The 14,371-nt window shown below is 42.2% G+C and overlaps 1 protein-coding gene across 3 annotated transcripts in view; it reads left to right on the forward strand.

Moving 5' to 3' along the window:
* The first annotated feature begins 962 nt into the window (after positions 1-962).
* Positions 963-14,371, forward strand: part of TPST1 (tyrosylprotein sulfotransferase 1) — a 94,480-nt gene continuing 81,071 nt past the window's right edge. For 2 of the 3 annotated variants that reach the window (XM_018556802.1, XM_018556804.1), the window contains exon 1: positions 963-1,033. The gene's annotated coding sequence lies outside the window, so the exon portion shown is untranslated. The remainder of the gene's footprint in view (positions 1,034-14,371) is intronic. The other variant, XM_018556803.1, reaches the window with a different exon arrangement.

Genomic DNA, 14,371 nt, shown 5'->3' on the forward strand with positions numbered 1-14,371 from the left:
GTCGTCGTACGGCCAATTTAGGGTATTGTAGTTTTTGGAGGTTTCGTGGGCGCGCGCAATTTTCAGGGTTGACATGTTTGGTGTCTATTTACCCGACATGATCCCGTGTTTTATATTTTACCAAAAAATTGGGTGATAATAAATGTTTCCTAACATAATAAGGGGAAAAGTTTTTTTTAAAAATTTCTGTACTTTTTTCGTTATACAGTAAAAAAAATTAAATCGCAGTGGTGATTAAATACCACCAAAAGAAAGCTCTATGTGTCCCCAAACAATGATTTAAAATAATTTCAGTACAGCGTTGCATGACGGAATAAATGTCAAAGTACTGCAGCAGTGAATACTGAAAAATGGCCTGGAGAGGAAGGGGGTGTAAACACCCCGGTCAGCAAGTGGTTAAAAAACGGTATATAATGTAGGTGCAATGAATGAGGAAGATGGAAATGATGGGTAAACAAACACATAGCAAAAACAGCAACATTGCTCCGGTAACTAGGAATTAATAAAATGTTCTGGAATTGTGCCACTAAGCGGTTAAAGAAACCACTACTGGCAGAATTCTGCAGATAGTCATTTCCTAGCTCACATTCTGACAATGCCAGTTACCTAGTCGTCATGCTGATCCACTGGTTTCAATACTTGCTGAAAAACTAAGAACAACTGTGCAGTTGTTGTGACTTCATTTGCTACAAGTCCTGTGTCACAGACTAGGAAGGTGTGATAGGCAGAGGTAGCCAGGCAACGTTCTCAGGAGAAGGCCAGTGTGCATAGAACGAGCTCTACCCCGAACTGTGCCCGACTTCCTCGCACTACGTCACCACCGGGCTCCACGGCCACTCGGACCAAGTCCATCTATACAGCACGACTGACTTCTCACGGCGCCCCGCCTACTACACACCCTGCCAATCACAGGTTACATCACACCGCAGACCCTAGTTTCCTCTGTCCAATGAGGGCCCTGATGGAGGATGAGGATAATGATGCCGGGGGGGACCGGAGATGACAGGGGCGGTCTGCATGGGACCGGACACAGGTGAGAAGTGTATTTAATGGTTTGCCGTCACTGTGTTTTCTCTTTATATAGCGCTACGCACACGGTTAAACTCACATAGAAGTGCAGGGCGAGCTAGGTGTAATACGCTGCTATCATAGCGGCTCCATAGTCCAGCATTGTCTATGGGAGCAGATTGATTGCACTGTAGGGTGTACCTGGGGGGGAGAATGATTTCATAGGGGAGAAGTGACTATGAGAGGTAATACATTAGTGTGGATCGGATGTGGGATTACTGGCAGGCACTTTGTTTTATGTTACTGTCTTCTCCTCTAGGGTTATCACCCTATTATTGCCCTGTGCCTGATGGGTACATGCCTAGTGCTGCCTGGGTAGCAGTACAGATGTTTGCAGATTCCAGGTTTCTGGTATTTGGGGAGCCTATTGACAAATGTTAGATTCAGAGTATTAAAGCTGATTTATATGATTGGTGGAACCCCTTGTCAAATGTTATGTCCCAAGTATTTAGACTGCTTTATGTTGTTGGTGGAGCTTCGTGACGAATGTTGGGTCCTTAGTATTAAGGCTGCTTGATTTTATTGGTGGAGCTTCGTTACCAATGTTGTGTCCTTTCTTTTGGGGCTCCTTGATGTTATTGGTGGAGGCTCTTGATGGATGTTGGGTCTCAAGTATTAAAGCTGATTGGTGGAACTCCTTGACAAATGTTGTGTCCCTAGTATTCAGACTGCTTGATGTTATTGGTGGAGCTTCATGATGAATGTTGGGTCCTTTTTGGGGGGGTGGGGGCTGGTTGATGTTATTGGTGGAGGCTCTTGATGAATGTTGTGTCTCGAGCATTAAGTCGGCTTGATGCTATTGATGGAACCCCTTGACTAATGTTGGGTACCTAGTATTAAGGCTGGTTGATGTTATTGGTGGAGCCTTTTGAGGAATGTTGGATCTTGAGTATTAAGGCTGCTTGATGTTATTGGTGGAGCTTCATGACAAATGTTGGGTCCCTAGTATTAAGGCTGCTTGATTTTATTGGTGGAGATTCGTGCCGAATGTTGGGGGCCTTTCTTTTGGGGCTCCTTGATGTTATTGGTGGAGGCTCTTGACGAATGTTGGATCTAGAGTATTTTAGCTGATTGATATGATTGGTGGAACCCCTTGTCAAATGTTGGGTCCCAAATATTCAGACGTCTTGGTGTTGTTGGTGGATCTTTGTGATTAATATTGGGTCCTTAGTATTAAGGCTGCTTGATGTTATTGGTGGAGCTTCATGACAAATGTTGGGTCCCTAGTATTAAGGCTGCTTTATTGGTGGAGCTTCCTGACGAATATTGGGTCCTTTCTTTTGGGGCTCCTTGATGTTATTGGTGGAGCTTCATGACAAATGTTGGGTCCCTAGTATTAAGGCTGCTTTATTGGTGGAGCTTCCTGACGAATATTGGGTCCTTTCTTTTGGGGCTCCTTGATGTTATTGGTAGGCTCTTGACGAATGTTGGGTCCTGAGTTTTAAGGCTGATTGATGTTATTGATGGAGACTCTTGACGAATGTTGGGTCTCAAGTATCAAGGCTGCTTAATGTTTTTGGTAGAGCTTCATGATTAATGTCGGGTTTCGGGGATTAAGGCTGCATGATGTTATTGGTGGAGCCTCTTGAGGAATGTTGGATCTTGAGTATTTAGACTGCTTGATGTTATTGGTGGAGCCTCTTGACAAATGTTGGTTTCCTAGTATTTAGGCTGCATAATGTTATTTAGTGGAGCCTTCTGAGGAATGTTGGGTCCCTAGTATTCAGACTGCTTGATGTTATTGGTGGAGCCTTTTGAGGAATGTTGAGTCTTGAGTATTAAGGCTGCTTGCTATTATTGATGGAGCCTCTTGACGAATGTTGGGTCCTAAATATTAAGGCTTTTTGATGGAGCCTCTTGTCTAATGTTGGTCCCTTCTATTCTGGCTCCTAGCTGTTATTGGTGGAGCCTCTTGAAGAATGTTGGGTCCCAAGTATTAAGGCTTCTTGATGTTCTCGATGCAGTCTCTTGCCTAATATTGGGTCCCTTATTTCAGGCTGCTTGATTTTATAGGTAGAGCCTCTTGACAAATGTTGGGTCCCGAGTATTCAGGCTGGTTGATGTTATTGGTGGAGCTTCTAGCCGAATGTTGGGTCCTGAGTATTTAGGCTTGTTGGTTTTTTTGGTGGAATGTCTTACATAGTGTTGGGTCTCTGATATTCAGGCTGCTTGCTGTTATTGGTGGAGCTTCTTGCATAGTGCTGGGTCTCTGATATTCACGCTGTTTGTTGTTATTGATGGAGCTTCTAGCCGAATGTTGGGTTCTGAGTATTTGGGCTTGCTTGCCTAGTGCCAGGGTTCAGCAGTGGCCTGGCTGCTTTCCCTCATGCTGTTCTCTCTGGCATTGTTAATGCTGCTAGTTCATAGCTAAGTTTCTAGCTCGCTCGGTCGGTGTCTGGCACAGTTACCAGTCATCCAGAAAGTTCTGGATTGTCCATGAAAATTAATCTAAAATAAAATATTGGATTTGTCCTTTTGTGTATCAGCCAGTCACAGTGTGTTTATCACATGCTGATTTGATGCACATTATTTGGTAGCAGGCTCTCTTTGTGTCACATGGCATTACAGTGATGCCAAGCTGCCCAAGAAATGCTCCTTCCACACACCCTTCTTACATGCCCTATATAAAACCATTACTGTATGGTACAACTGCAAGTTATTGCTGTGTACATTTTCCTTCTAATGTTTACTAATGTTTTCAATAAATAAAGCATAACAGGGAAGTATTTTAAGTAAAAGAAATGACAACTTGTGAAAATATGAATTCCCTAACGCATTGCAACATATTGTCATTCTGTGGAATTGAGAAGAATATTGTCACGAAGTAGCATTAGTTTAAGCATAGTAAAAGAATAGGGATAGGTGGTAAAAGGGTAGAAAAAATAAAACTGTCAATAACCGCTAACTATGGAATATGTATACCTGCAATTTCATAATATGCTTATGGCAAGGGTGGACAAATTGTTATGGAATTCAGGAGCCAGCAGGATTTTGTTTTAGAAGCCAGCTCCATTGACAAAAACTAGAGAAAACCTGAAAAGTTGGGCACCAGTTGTAAGAAGCATTATCTACCTGGCTCCTGGGATTTGTCCAGCCCTGGTTTATGACAATGTTTATTAATGACACTAATCTCTGGAATAGTTTGTAACAGTGCTTTTGTGGAAAGTAATAAAAACGATTGAAAGAGACAAAAAGCACTACTACCAAATAGTCCCCGTTCACATCAGGGCGTTTGTAGCTTGTATTTTTCAGCACGGAAAAGCTCCGCACTAGAAATCACATTGATTTCTATGGTCCTTGTTCAGAAAAAAAGCCATTTGCTGGAAAAAGGTACACAAGCTTATTTTTGGGCAGGTCAGCGCGACGAGGAATAGGAAAAAGGGTCACATCGCGCTGATCTCCCTAAAAAGAGGCGCATACTTGACAGGCTTGTGCAGAGCTTTTCCGTGCTGAAAAATACGAGCTACAAATGCCCTGGTGTGAAGGCGGACGTAGACTGTAACATTACAGGCAGTTCATCGCTGGTATAGAAATGTGTCTATGCAATTTTCCACTGTCTATAATTGGTTGAGCACTTATCCGTAAAAGAAATATTGGGTTGGCTTCCTTTGTGTTCAGTCGTGGCTTACCTTTGCTCTGTAGAGGTTCAAAGTAGCACTTGTTCCAAAATGTGGAGCAGAAAGAAGACAAGCTTGTCACCCAGCTGTGTAGGCCAGGCAGTGGATGTGCTTCTTGGCCAGCTTTTTAAAGTAAACCTGTGACTGTCATGGCATAAACCAAGCAAGGGCGTCTTGTAGTTAGCAGCTTGGTCAGTCATCTCATACATCTCTGCAGCCTATCCAGCCGCACTGGACTTGTGGCGTGCCCCTGACAATAGGGAATGGCAGATCTGTAGACATTATTATAATAATAATAATAATAATACAGGTGCAGCGCTTTACAATATAAGGAAGACATTACAATACAATCCAAAAGATGGTAAGGAGGGCCCTGCCCCTGAGGGCTTACAATCTGAAAGAGGAGGGGGAAATGATACATGAGGAGGTAGCTGTGTGGGGATGAATTGTTTGAGAATGTGATGGTTGAGCGGTTAGGTTGAGCTGGGATAGGCTTCCCTGAAGAGACGAGTCTTCAGGGATCGCCTAAAGGCAGTCAGGGTGTGAGATAGACGGACAGGTAAGGGTAAAGAGTTCCAGAGGATGGGAGAGACTAGAGTAGTCTTGGAGGCGAGCATGGGAGGAGTTGACGAGGGAGCGCCCTATATCACATGTGGCAACGCCAGGGGGGTTGTTCAGACTCTGGGTATTTGTCTTGTGTGTTGAGAATAAGAGATGTGAATAGGAAGTAGAGATATATGAAGGCTGCATTCGAGAAACACACAATTGTGGGAAAGGTATGAGATGCATAATGTCAGTTACCAAATGTAGCACTTGACTTCTAGTCAAGTATTAAAAAAAAAAAAGAAGCTTTTTGGTCTAATTATATATTTTGAAATCATTCTAAACTGTTAGTTGCATATTTAAGTACATTACAGTACACTGCTTGTACATTTTTTTTTAAAACCAGTGTGAAATTCTCTAATACCTTTGATACCAGACTACAGGCTTATTGTGGAAGTGCTAGCAGTGTGAGCCAATCAGGCTCTATTGTACTGCACTTATGTTGGAAAAAGAAAGCATCTCCAGGTCATTTGTGTGCAGTGCAGTGATTTTACCAAAGGACATTGCAGAATCTTACCTACTTCTGTCTTGTAAATACTAAGGGCTTGTTCACACCATGTTTATTGAACTGCATTTTTCTGCACTAGTGCTCACGTATGGTGTGAACAGAGCACAGTTGTTTTCTTTATGCCCTGTATAAATCGTATATGTAAACAAGCCCTAATGCAGGCATCCTATAAGCTGAAGTGAGGCCGGGACATTGGAGGGTTTGCCAGGAGGCAGTCCGTCTAACCCTGGAACCAGCAGGATTTTGTTTAAAGAGCCAGCTCTATTGACAACAACTAAAGAAAACCTCAAAAGTTAGGCGCCAGCTGTCATTTTTAAAAAGCATTGCTACTTGGCTCCTGGAATTTGTCAAGCCCTAAATTGTGCATCCTTGTGTAGCAATTTTTGTATTCTATGTCAAATTTAACAGTTTTACATGAAAGAGCCCTTCCAGGCATCAAGGACAATCAAGCAACTGATGAGGATATGCCTAGAAGAAGGACAGCTTTGCTAAATGTACAATGGTCACACAATTCACCTGACATCTGCACTGTAATCCAGTGCAGTTAGATTCCAGAGAGCTTCTGACATGTGGGAATGGATGGTACTTCTTACTGAATCTCTTTCTATGTACTGTTATATATTGTCACAATTAGATTCAAACTTCCATACTTGACCCATCCAAAGGGTTTCCAAAAGTGAGTTGTGATGACCAAATACTGGGCGCTGTTAGCATTGGATCTGCTTAAAGGAGAACTATGAGGTGAGTGATTTCCACTCCTCCTCATAGTTGGAGCATGACGTGTGACAAAGAAGCTGTCACAGGTCGACTCTATTGATCAGGAAGTGAGCAGAAACATGCAGCCGATCCGCTCACTTCCTGATCATCTCCCTGCAGTGGGTGGTCACTGTCAGCCACCGCTCCCCGCAGGGATTCCACCCCTCTCCTCTCCATTCCTCCAGCGCAGAGTGGAGGGGGCGGGCACAGCTGGATCTGCTTCTAGATAGGCAGAGCCACTCACGCAGCTGGGTGGATTTTGACAGTATTGTAGGTATCCATCCCGGCTGCGTCGCTGTCAGTGTAGCCCGCTATATACTGAACTGGTCCTCCCATCACCCTAAAGAGAACTATGGGGAAAAACACCCCATAGTTCTCTTTTAAGCTGCAAAGTGGGTGTTCCAAACAGGATAACCCATTGGGGTAGCTATATGGCAGCTGCCAATGCTAACTTGTTTTTAAAGCTGCAAACTGTCATCCTGAACCTTGCTTTTTTAAAGTGATGATAAAGTAAAAATGTTTTTAAGCTATTTCAAATGCTGATTAAGTCACTGGATGCAGCTCCTTAATGTTTAAAAGTTTTAGCTTCCTGCAGAATCAGCTGGTCCAATTAGCACTGTCCCTGATATCCTGTTTTTGGGTGGCTCCTTTCTCTTGCATAGTCCTATGAAGCCACCCTTGTGTGTGCTAGTAAGATGCGTGTCTCTACAAACACACTGACACAGCAGGGTAAGCCTATTCCCTGCTCCTTCTTCCTCCCTTATCCAAGCTAGTAGATGAACAGTTGCTGGAGACTGTTCTGTCTCTTGTGATCTTGTACTGGACAGGAAGATCAAGGTTGCTGAGATGAGACAGTTGGAGTCAGCTGTGTGTGAACATGACTGTAAGTGTTTGGGCAAAAATTTAAAAAAAATACTTTGCTGGGCAATGTATATTGGTTCAATCTGGATTTATTATTGAAGAAAAGTTTGAGAGTTAATATTACTTAACTCTATTACATATGCACTGAATGTTTTAGCCCGGTGACGCAGAGCACTGGTGCTTTTTTATTATATGTTACAAGATACAGTTCTAAAATGGAAAATGGCTTGTGCTTTACCTCCTTCCTTCTAACTTCCTGTTGGGTCTCTGGGACAGAAAGTAAAGTGAAATTTCCCCAATGGTACACAGACCGCAACCCCCCCAAAAAAAACAAACTGGCAGGTGTTTTAACTTTTCTCTACTGTGTCCAAAACGAAAAAGGTTTTGGGTATACATACACTTTAAGGGCCCATGTACATTTTTGTGGTGTGTTAATGAATAATGTTAAGGCAGCGCATTAAGGCTGGGTTCACACCTGGGCTAATGGAATATGCGCGTTTGCAGCGCGTTTCTACCACGATTTGCGGAAAAAGAAACGCGCGTTTATGAGGGCTATCCAGCTGTATCCTAATGGATACGCGCGGAAAATATGCCCCAAAGAAGCTCCTGTACTTCTTTGGGCGTAGGGCATTTTTCAGCACGTTCCTACGCGCTGAAATATGCCTAGGTGGGAACCATGCCCATAGGCAATTATTGGTTTTCACATGCTGAGCGTTTTACAGCGCGTCTCTACGCGCTGTAAAACGCCCAGGTGTGAACCAAGCCTAAATGTAATGCTTGTCTTCATAGTTTGCATGCCTAAGTACTTTCATTGGCCCTTATAAAATAAAAGTAAAAGGAGGAAAAAGGGAAGTGTCTGCAATCTCCATGGCAACCAATCAGCTTCCAGCTGTCATTTATCTAGCGCAGGTTTCAAAATAACAAAAGCAGCATGTGCCTGCTGAGACAAAACGGATTCTTATACAGGTAAGAGCGTGCTTATTGTTTGTAACCACTCTAATTTCTAACAGATGAAGAGGCTTTATAAACAGAATCTGGAGGGGGGATGTATGTGGAATCGCACGTTAGATTTATTATGTGGCAGAGGTCTGTTCCTAAACTTATCTATGTGGTTTAAATACCAGCATTCATCCTTAGAAGCTGTCAGGGAGCACACCCCATGTGCTGGAAGCGTGATTATCTTTAGCAATGTTCTTTATTTTTGTGTTTGATTTTTACATTTTATTCTGGTAAAACAAAAATCCTCTTTGACTCATGCACACAAGAGGTAATATTTTGAAAATACCAAAGCTACTTTGTATAGGTGGTATGTCATATAGTTGAATGTTGTTTGTGTTGAGCTACACCAATAGTGGTCTAAGTTATGAAAATTAGGGAAAAGAAGTGTCATGGTTGCCCATTGCAACTGAGCAGAGGATTGCTTCCTTACTATAACATGCACAAGACCCGTGGTAACTTAAGATGGTAATACATGGAGCAAATTTCAGTTAGATCTGGATGAATCCGCCAGTATTCGCTCAGTGGGTGGCCCTGTTGTAAGAAATTCTAATTCCAAACCTTATATCTATTTGCTAATAATTTAAAAGATGTATATGATGAATCGTTCTTTTTAAGGTGTCTTGACAATAGGGCACCTGAATGCCTCCCAGCTGTGAACAGGATTGCAAATTAATGGCGGCATCTTTAGTATAAAAAATAGGATTCGTTCGTTAGTATGCTAATCTGCCATGCAGACCTCCCTTTTGTGAGGGCAGTTATGTGTTGTCGTCCTGGTGACCTTGATATGCTAAAATGGACAACTGCTTTTACAGGTGGTGTCTTACCCCCATTTTCCTCACACTGTAGGCAGTGATGGTGTGATTGGGAAATGGATAGGATCTTGATAAATCCACCAATATTCGCTCATTAGGTAGTCTTGTTGCCAATAATGCTGTGATTAGGAATTCTGATTAGATCTTAATGAACCTGCCAAAGTTTGCTCAGTGGATGGCCCTGTTGCAGTGATGCTGTGGTTGGGAATAGGGCTGCAACTAATGATTTTTTTCATAATCGATTCCTTGGCCAAATATTTTTAGATCCATTAATCAGGTAAAGATTAAATACTATCCTTCATTTAAAATCAAATACACAAATGCAGTGTTACAAACATAAATTTTACTTCAGAATAAAACTGCATGCACAATTTTTTTTTTGCAATAGCTCTGCAGTAGAACGCACATCATTGCAGTAATCCATTAGTTAACAACTATTTTCATTATTGATTAATTAGTTGGTTGCAGCCCTAGTTGGGAATTTTGGTTAGTTCTTGGATGAACTCGCCAAAAATGCACTCTATAGGTGGCCCTGCCTGCAGTGAAGGTGTGTTTGGGAATTTTTGTTAGTTCTTGCTGAACTGGCCAAAATTCTCTCTGCTGGTAGCCCTGTCTGCAGTGATGGTGTGGTTGGGAATTTTGGTTGGTTCTTGCTGAACTAGTCAAAATTTGCTCAGTGGGTGGCCCTGTCAGCAGTGATGGTGTGATTTGGGAATTTCAATTCGATCTTGATGATCTAATTCAAATTCGTTCTGTGGCAGTGATGGTGTGGTTGGGAATTTTGGTTGGATCTTGATGAACTGGCTGGAGGAACCTGGAAGATTTTGTTTTTTCATTCAGTCCTAAGGTGAACAAATAAAAAATCTACTAGTGTAGTGCCAGCTTTAAACACTCACTCGGGTCTCTAAAGGTGCCCATACACCTTACGACTATCGCAAGACTTTTGTCTTGCGATGGTCGTATGCTTCTTGAAATCCCGTACGATCTGCCCACCTTGGACGGGCAGATCGTACTTGCGATCATCGAAAGCCCGCCCCGCTGAGTAATGGCACCCCAAGCCCATTGTACATTTGTAACGTGTTGCATGAACACGTTGAAGTGTTCATGCCAAAGTGTGAACAGGGACTCGATACATCAAAATGCTAGTCCCCTGAAAAAGTATACTAACCTCTCTGGCGGGTTGTGTCTCCCATCATCCTTCTGTACCAGCAGTGCAGCCTCCATCAATCTCCATCAAAGTGGTTACTTCCTCCAACCTCACGTCACTGCTGAGTCAGGAGTTGGAGGAAATAACCATAGTGTGCGGTGGAAGACATAGGCATCTGACATTTGCAGAATGGTTGTAAGCCAAAGAGAATGACGAAGGCTGCAGCTCTGTAACAGAGGAAAGGTAAGAGATATGTGCTGCCGGAGTGGTGAGTACATTACCTCTTGTGTTACAGGGGACTGGCATTTTGATTTGTTTAGAGACCTGACAGGTCTCTTTAAAAGTGATTGCTGGAAAGGCATTTGCTGTGAATAAATGTAAGTCTTCAAAAGTTGGTGTGTGGCGTCTGACACAGATAGAACTTTCTCCAGCTGCCAATAATCTTTGTGTGCTTATGTTATCGCTGTGGATTGCATTACATTTTCTGGACTTTGCACCTCAGATCTCTGCAATAGTAGAAACACTGATTTAATCACAGCTTTGTGAATGTTAATAATCATCTAAGGATTAGAGGAGTGTCACTTGCTTTTGGCTAGTAACTTAAGGTAGCCATATGCGGCTCACATTTCAGCCAATTGCTGCTCAGTTGGCACAGAATTCAAGATGTGGGTGGTCCTGCTGGCTCAACTAAGATTGACTGACAAATCAAAGGTGCTAGGTGGACAATTGTCAGCCAACCAGTGATGGCAACCAATCATATACAGTCACTGTTCAGGTTTTCAGATAGCTGTGGATCTGTCGAAATACAATAGCCAGCAGGTGGAGATTCCTGTTTAGCACCTTGTTCAGCATGGATGGAAAAATCTATGCATGAATGGCTAGCTTTAGAGTTTAAGCCATTGGATCTGCATGGTAGCCCATCAACTAGCATTTGGAGAAGAAGTGGTCACGCATCTATATTATATGGTAGTCCACTGGTGCGGATGGAGTTTTTCACTTTCTTCTATGACAGTCCCACTTTATTACTCCTGGACATGCCACAGGTGCTGTTCCCAGAATATCAGTGGACTGGAGTAAAGACTGCCAGAAATTACATGTTGCTAGCAGCAGTTTATAGGTTGTAATGCTGACCTGAGAAAGGGTGATTTATAAGGGAAATGTCTAAATTATACTTGTCCACCCAGATCATGAAGTGACCGTGCTGTATCTGTACTTATTTTTGATGCCTGTGACATGCAGGGAGGACAAGTGGCTCTTGGAACACTTCCACATGTGTGTCTGTTGTAGCTATGTGGTTCTCATATAGTGAAGTACAATTCTTTTTTCTGGAAGGGTTGTTTTTCTGATATGGCATTGTACGTATGTGCCCAGTTTAGATGCATATAATGCATAGTGAAGCTCTTCTATTGTCACAGCATATGCTGTCCTGTTATAACATCATCATTGTAATAGGAATACATACTAGAGTTGTTTTTCATAATGCAATCAAAGCCTACTTGAAAAAATCCCTTTTATGTAGTGACTGCTTCCTCATGTCTGCCCATCACTTCCAACAACTTCCTGGATTCCCAGTGTGCTTTGTATGTCTTTCCCTGCTGCTTGATGTGATGCAGTGTTCATTTCTCAAGACTACATATTCCATCATGCATTGCTTCTAACAAGTAATGATACATTTACATTGGTTGGACATTGAGTTGTAGTTCAGTATGCAGGCTCTTTGAGAGTTGTGACAGCAGAAAATGCATATTCATAGGGAGGAGTGAAATTGTGTCAGTGCATTGAGGAAGGACATCCTATTGACTTGCTCAATAAGTAAGTTTACAAAATTCTAGATCGTTATGATTATTAGAAGTGGGATAGAACTTATGGAAATTCAATATAGAAATAAATATTGAATATTAAGTTCTGACCATTAGGGCTGCAGCTAACGATTATTTTCATAATCGATTAGTTAGCCGATTATTAAGTTCGATTAATCGGATAAAAAAAAAAAAAGGCTCCAGTGATGGACTACTAGTTTCTATTGAGATTGTAGTCCATCACGGGAGCAAGCTTGGCGCGGTGGAAGTAAAAAAAGAGTGTAAAGTAGGCGCGAGCGGCTTAAACGACGTGGGCGTGGCATAAGCGGCGTAAGTGGCGTAAGCGGCGGGCAGGAAATTTGAATTTTAGCCGATGAATCGACGATGGAAAACGTTGACAACGTTTTCCATCGTCGATTTTAATCGACTTAATCGAATAACTGTTGCAGCTCTACTGACCATAGGCACCCTTTAATACTGTTATACACTTATACTTGTGTGTATTTCAGCCTATAAACAGAACAGGTTTGCAACCAATAGTATGTGTATCCTCAGGGGACTATTGACATGTTTCCTTAGTCCGCTTTCATTCAGGATGTATGACATTTTAGCAAAAGCTGTCGTTATATAAAATCAAACCTGTGCATACCATATTTAAATTTGACCTGTTATACAAGATGAAAAAACTACCAGTATTGCAGCTGAAAGACAGTGTATGGTTATTGTCATACACACCATTGGAGAGAGGCTGTCCGATGTATAATGTTCATGGCAGTTTCATGCTATTGCATTTGGCCATTCAGAATATGAAATATGAGAAACGTTTGTAGTGCCAGTTGGGGTTGCTTGTATGGTCTCTTAAACTGGCATGCTCTGTGCCAGCAAATAAGCCAAACCAGTCATTACTATCCATTAAACCGTGCATCACAACTTCACTTCAAGGTGATTATTGACGCATTGGGGTAGATTTCCTACAGGAGCAGTGATTTTTTACTTTCAAAGTGAATCTTCACCAAAAGAGGCAAACACAATGAAGAATCACTTTGCAAGGAATACCCAATCATGTGTAAATAAATTTTTAAAAAAACAGGATTTTTAATTTTACGTGATTGGATAATTGAGGCCATCACAGCTTCAACTCATTCCCTAAGCTGAGTTCATTTTCTCTTTGCAAAGTGAATTTTTCACATGGCTTAGTGAATGAGGTGAAGTTGTACTGACTTCAGTCATCCAGTTGTGTGAGCAAAAACCCTGATTTTTCTTTAAATTTTCCTTGTACATGACTGGGCATTCAGTCATCCAATCATGTGAGCAAAAACCCTGATTTTAATTTTCCATGTACATGATTGGGCATTCTTTAAATTTTATTGTTTGGAATTCTCATCTCATTATTTAAGACCTGGGTGGATAAATGAATGTAGAATTCAGCAGCAAGCAGAATTTCAGCTCCATTGACACCAACTAGAGAAAACCTTCAACGTTAAGAGCCAGCTGTCATTTTTAAGGAGCCTGACTACCTGGCTCCTGGGATTTGTCCACCCCTGCTCTAAAGGTCCCCATACACCTGCCAATTATCGTACGATAATCGTGGGTGATCCCGCGATCGTACGGTAATCGGCAAGTGTATGGAAGGCGCGTGACCGTTTCTACTGTACGGTCGCACATCTTTGAAGACCTGCCGAAAATCGTAAGATTTTCGGCGGGTTAGTGGCGTGCTCGGAAGACAAATGCTGAACCGCTTAGCATTGGAGTCATCGGAAGCAGCGGGGCGGGCTTGCGATGATTGCAAGTACGATCTGCCTGTCCAAGGTGGGCAGGTCGTACGAGATTTTAATTACCTTAGAACCATCGCACAACGAAAGTCGCGCAATGGTTGTAAGGTGTATGGCCAGCTTAAGATATACTGTAAAAGTGAAAAGTATCTGTGCTTTTGGTAATTCGGGTTTTGTTACTTTATAGCTTTCATTTATGGTAATTTGGTCTGTGTCTGTTGAGCAGTAGACATCATTTGCTGTTAAGTATATGTGGCACGTCCGCTTTCATTCAGTATTTTCATGTCTATTCATTTTTTAGAGTGGCAAAGTGATATGGTATTATGCACATTAGCCACACACAGTTTTGCTGCCAGTACTGCATGCCTTAATGCGGTTTGCGACTGCCAAAAAGTGCCCAGCAGCGCGCTCAGTTTAAAAAAAAAAAAA

The sequence above is a fragment of the Nanorana parkeri genome, unplaced genomic scaffold, assembly GCF_000935625.1.
Source record: "Nanorana parkeri isolate BGI_ZX_2015 unplaced genomic scaffold, ASM93562v1 scaffold253, whole genome shotgun sequence".
NCBI lineage: Eukaryota > Metazoa > Chordata > Amphibia > Anura > Dicroglossidae > Nanorana > Nanorana parkeri.